The following is a 4,911-nucleotide window of genomic DNA, read 5'->3' as shown; positions in this document are numbered from 1 at the left end:
GGTCATTTCAAATCCTGCCACCAGCACCTTTCCTTTTACAGGCAAGGAGTGCAGTGAAGACAGACTCCAGGCAAACATTTAGAGAGGCAAGGTGGAGAACAGCAAATACAAATACAAGAGACAGAGCGAGAATACAACAGCAGGAGATACGAGTACTGGCACTGAGTACAGGGAGTGCAGGGGCACTGGCAGGCCTTTCCCTTGAGATGCTTTTACTTGCCCATAGCATACCAGCAACACAGAAACAAAGCTTGGCACAGGAAATCACTCCAGCTCTGAGGCCCTGTTTCCCAGACAATGCTGCCCAAGCCCTTGGAAACACAGATGGGATTGCTGACCTCCCGACTGATGGCTGCCATCTCATCTTCCGACAGGTAGGTCTGGCTGATGACATTGCTCAGAGTGCCTCCATCCATGTACTCCATAACCAGGGACAGCTCCTCACCCACAAGGTAGCTGAAAGAAGGAAACAAGGGCATGGAGATGAATGTACATGGCTAGGTTGCTGTTTGGAAAAGATGGGTTGACTCTTCTTTTCAGATCCCTTTGAGACAAAGACAAAATAAAGGAAGAGACATTCCCTCTTGGCTGTGCATTGTTTGACATCTGTGCAGTCTCAAGGAGAAAGGTGCAGCTGCAAAAAAGGAGATGTCTTCGATGGGCAGCAAGCAAAATGTGCAGTTTAGTAACAGCCCAGATAAAAAAACCTGTCATTCATGGTGTTTCTGGAAAAAAAGCACCTAGTCTTCCTGGCATGCATAGCAATGGAAAACAGTGGAAACAATCCAAGGGAAATCCTTGTTAGTTTACCTGGACGTAAAAAGACACTTGAAAAAAATCAAGCTCCAAAACAAAGTGGTGGCTGTGAATATAGAGATCATTGATTTAGTAAGACACAACTCATCCGGGCTTTTGAACAATTTTCAAATACCATGTGCCAGCGAAGACTAATGCAGACAAAATGCAATCTCTTCCCATCCACTGGAGATGAAAAGAGCAATAATAATTAGCCAATAATTACAGCTCTATTTTCTGCCAGTGACCAAAGTGGGATTTTACCTTGCATGTTTGCAACATACAAACAAACATTCATGGGACAAAAGCACAACTCACCTGTCTAAACAGTTGACCAGGTTGGGATGTCTATTCACCTTCATGACCATGAGTTCGTTGACTTTTAGTTCCTTCTTCCTCAGTCCTTGAAGCTGTATTTTCTTGATGGCCACCTAAAATGACATTGAAAATCAGTAACTTGAGACGTTGGTGGCACGAGACCACAAGACACGTGGAACGAGTGATTTTGCAATGACACAGCTGAGCTGTGCCAAACTGCCTTGTGATTAGGCACTGCAGTAATCAGGAACTGACATTCCAACAGCCCATTTCTCTGCTCCTTTGGGAGCCAGTTACAGGACACGTGGGGCCACTGACATTTTGCCTTGACCACTTGGTAACAGCACTGTCTCAGTTATCACCCACAAACCTCTGACCACACTCTCTGCTGCTTTGTTTGGGACTCAGAAGAAGTAATCCATGCCTTAATAATCTGTGGATACATCTTGGGCTATGGGCAGGGCTTAGGGCTTTCAGGGACGCCTTGCAGATCTCTCCCTATGTGCAGTTCCCAAGTGCAGCACTGCAGGTGGCTAAGGAACTACCAGTAACTTTCAGATGGATTTGCTGGCAATCAGAAATGAGAATTCAGGACTCTGAAGCTGTAGCCCCAAAGAACAGTGAGGGGCTCGAAGGTAGCGCCTTTGTTTTAGCAATGGAGAGTGAGTGAGCGTGTCCTTCTCTGAAAGGAACCGCTGCCCTCCGTGCCTTCCTTCCGGCAGCTGAGGAGGACAAAGTCCCAAATGTGTTCTGTGGGCTGGCACCAGTCTGTGCTTCTTGTGCCTTTTCAGCACAGCTCTGCCCAAAGCTCCAGCCACAGCTCACACCAGAGGGGAAAGCCCTCGAGTGCAGCAGAGTCTGCAGGGGCTGTTGACATTTACCTCTCCTCCTGTGGCAGTGTCAAGTGCTTTACAAACATCTCCAAAAGTCCTAGAAACAAAACAGAAGCAGAGAGAGGAGAAGCCATTTAGATCTTGCAGTGAAAGCCAGCCCACACAGGTGATCTGTGCTGTAAATACCGCAGACCTGCAGGAAACTGGAAGCATTGAGATGTGTTTGACAATGCCTTCTGAGCACACTTAGAAATTCTGATCAGCACTGACCATCTGAGCCCAGGGCCTGAACACATTTGCAGCTTGTCTGACTTCACACTTGATACCTATTCCACCAGCAAAACGCCTGATGCATAGTTTTGTAAAATTAACATTGCTTGGACTCACCCACTGCCAATATTTTCCAGTTCAATGTATTTTAGAATAGGATTTTCCATCTTCACCATTCTCCCTGAGGGAAACAAAATGCAAGATGTTCACTTCAAAGCAGAGATCTCACCTTCTAGGAGATACAAAAGGCAGCCCCACTGTCTGGAGCTCTGAGCCCTCCCTTTGTGGACAGCTGGCTAACAACAACAGGAACAGCAACTGGAACAACAAGAAAAGAACAGCAGGCCCACAGCACAAGTGGCTGGCACAGAGACTGATTTCCAGCATCCTTTGAAGTGAGAGACCTCTTGACAGCAGGCACACAGGGAAGCACAGGGAGATACATTCAGAGGAGACTGAGACCAGAAGAGAATACCTACCAAGGCAAGTAAGTTTGTCATCTAGAAACATTTAGAGAGCTGGAACTAACAGTGCCTTTGTTTTCTTGGGAATAAACACTGTGAGATTTAGAAAAGGTTTCCTACTTGCTAAGATTAAGTGCACCAAGACATCTAGAATCAATTCCTCTGAACAGATGCCAAGTTCAGAACAGGAGGAATATTGCCAAGTGTTCCCATCTTTTCCACCTTGCAGCAGTTTGCCAGAAGAATGCCTCTGTATTTGTAAACCAGAGCAGCTCATGCTAGAACCAATCCCCACGGGGCTTCCAGCATCAGGACCCTCACCCTTTATGAGCAGGCTGAGCCCAAAGACGCCCTTGCCCGTGCCCCGCGTGAAGAACCACGCCACTTCTCTTCACCCTGACAGCGCGGATCAGTCGCTCCCATTGCACTCGCCCTCTCGGCACCGCACACGTCCCCATCTTCTCAACTCAGCACGGCGGGCACAGAGGACAGCAGTGCTCCTCAGGCGTCCCTGTGACACAGAGAACTGCCCAGAGGAGATGCTGACCCTCTTGTGAGTCCAGGCCGTGCGAGGCAGAAGCCGGCCCAGAGCAGGGGCTGCGGCCTCAGGCAGCTCCGCGCTGCAGCAGATGGGCAGCAGCGGGACCCTCCCAGCTAAGGAAGGCTCCAGCCTCTGCATTCCCACCAGCCCTCAGGGGCAGGGCAGCGACCACAACAAGGCTGGCAAAGCCCAAGCATGAGCACTGACAGGCACTGATGGGAAGAAGCCAGAGGGAGCCTGAGCCCCGGACAAGCTATTGCCCCCATTCAGGACACAACAGGATGGGCTTTGAGATCAGCCACACCGAGGCGCAGATCAGTGCCCTTTTTGTCCCAACTGGTGATGGTAGACACAGAATCCACTGGGCTCTCTTCTCAACCCTACCAGATCTTATCTGAGAGCACAGCATTGGCAGCTGTTAAGGGCCAGAAGCAGATTCATTTGGTTGTGCTGCAGAATCACAAAGGGCTTGATGTGTTCTCCTAGAGACTGATCTCAGCAGGGCTTCTGCCAGTGGCTAGGACTCAAGCAGTCACAGCCTTCTGCTGATCCAGGAACAATCCCTGCTTCTGCCTTCGGCAGAGAGGGAAGCTCAGGCAAACTCCAGCCAGTCTAAGCTGCCCTCAGAGGCAGCAGGAACACCCAGAGCTCTCTCTTGCTGCCTCGGAGCACTGCCAGCACTTCTGTGACACTAAACTGAGGAGAATCTTTTGGTACAGCTATGCTGACACGTGCACACAACACACTGTCCCTCAGATAAGAAAGACACCAGACGTACTCTGCTGCTCCAGGGAGTCACCTGCCGTCTCCTGTTGCTGAGCAGCAGCTGGGTCAGCACGGCAGGTGAACCAAGGGCTCAGGCTCCACTTCTTCAGCTGGGGAGCAAAGGCTCCTTGGGACGGCACTGCTGCTTCTGCTGCAGCTTTAGTGTCAGAGTCGGTGTAGATCTGAGACAAGAAATGAGTTAATGTCAGGAAGGTGTGGCAGAGATTGCCCTGAAATGCAAGAGAGATTGCCATTTGAAATGCAAGCCCTTAGGAAGCTGCTGTCAGCCACATGCAGAGCTCTTCAACTGGATTGCTTTGGATGTCCCCTTGTGAAACCAAATGGTCAAAACCAAAGGCTGGTTTGACTCGAGTTCATAGCCAGTTTCTTGTTCTAAAGGATGACTGCAGCAAGGACCGCTCCACTTCCTCCCAAAGACTCCTTTCCCCCTCCTAGCTCTGCAGATACATTTGCAGCTCCTCATTCTAATGTTCTACCTCCTGCCATGAAATTCTCTTTTTCTGCACCTTCCTCGGGAGGTGCTTATCCTGCAGCATCTCTGGGTGGGTCAGTTCCTGGGCCTCATGCCAGCCTCGGGGCTCTTGGTTGCCCGTCATTTGCTGGAACTCTCTGCAGGCTGCCAGGTAGGATGGCGACACTTCCACCTCAAGTCAAACAGAACAAAGCAGTCAGAGACTACAGCTTGTCCCCGTCAGCCAGGAGTCATCGACTGGGAAGAAAGTAAAGGACAGGAGCAGATCTGCAAGGGATACAGACAGCTTGTAGCTCGTATTCCAAATCTATGTGAGTGACCATGTTCACCTGCAAAAACACCTCAAGAAACAAGGTCACCTGGAAGAAGCCAGCAGGAGTTCATTTGGATGACTGCTGGCTAAATGGCCAAAGGAGTAATGCCACTGTCTAG

General features: G+C 49.8%; 1 long non-coding RNA gene across 1 annotated transcript; it reads right to left on the bottom strand.

The window, feature by feature from the left end:
• Positions 1-1,180: 1,180 nt before the first annotated feature.
• LOC134413902 (uncharacterized) lies at positions 1,181-2,509 on the bottom strand. The gene is made up of 3 exons (XR_010026609.1): positions 2,446-2,509; positions 1,995-2,043; positions 1,181-1,226 (listed from the first exon to the last, which is right to left on the bottom strand). It is a non-coding gene; the product is annotated as an uncharacterized LOC134413902 (long non-coding RNA).
• Between the last annotated feature and the right edge of the window lie 2,402 nt (positions 2,510-4,911).

Source organism: Melospiza melodia, unplaced genomic scaffold (assembly GCF_035770615.1).
Source record: "Melospiza melodia melodia isolate bMelMel2 unplaced genomic scaffold, bMelMel2.pri scaffold_55, whole genome shotgun sequence".
Lineage (NCBI taxonomy): Eukaryota > Metazoa > Chordata > Aves > Passeriformes > Passerellidae > Melospiza > Melospiza melodia.
The sequence above is the reverse complement of the archived record's forward strand: the minus strand, read 5'-3'. Positions and strand labels throughout refer to the sequence as shown.